The following is a 453-nucleotide window of genomic DNA, read 5'->3' as shown; positions in this document are numbered from 1 at the left end:
CTGTCTGGGCTGGAGGTGAAGCAGACTTGTCTTGTAGATAACTAGTGAGAGGGGAAATGTATATTAGAAAACATGGGACGTATAAATAAATGTAGTAGTTTATATTACTGAAAAATAAATAAACAAACAATTAAAATACCTGCACCAAGATTTGTTGGCAAAAATGCTGCAAGCCCCACAATTTTGAACTTCGTTCCCCATATATTAGATGTAACTTGCGCAAGATAATTGTGCTAAAATACGAGAAGACAAATCTTAATAAGGGGGAAACATTCAGTGAGCTCTGTAATACACACATAGATGTTTTTACCAATTTTACAGCCATTTTACCTGTGTGATGTCATCTAGCGGAAACTCCCGCCGAGTCAGACTCGGAGAGCCAATGGAGGGCTTGCGAATGGGTAACCTAGGCGATCGCGATATTTCCTGTGCGGTGCGGGAGAGCTTGGGGGA

General features: G+C 41.1%; 1 long non-coding RNA gene across 1 annotated transcript; it reads right to left on the bottom strand.

Moving 5' to 3' along the window:
* LOC107734830 (uncharacterized) lies at positions 1–431 on the bottom strand. The gene is made up of 3 exons (XR_001639181.1): positions 331–431; positions 140–233; positions 1–41 (listed from the first exon to the last, which is right to left on the bottom strand). It is a non-coding gene; the product is annotated as an uncharacterized LOC107734830 (long non-coding RNA).
* Positions 432–453: the final 22 nt, after the last annotated feature.

This window comes from Sinocyclocheilus rhinocerous, unplaced genomic scaffold (assembly GCF_001515625.1).
Source record: "Sinocyclocheilus rhinocerous isolate Xijiao unplaced genomic scaffold, SAMN03320098_v1.1 C35361068, whole genome shotgun sequence".
NCBI lineage: Eukaryota > Metazoa > Chordata > Actinopteri > Cypriniformes > Cyprinidae > Sinocyclocheilus > Sinocyclocheilus rhinocerous.
Note: the sequence above shows the minus strand (reverse complement) of the source record. Positions and strands in the feature narration are given on the sequence as shown.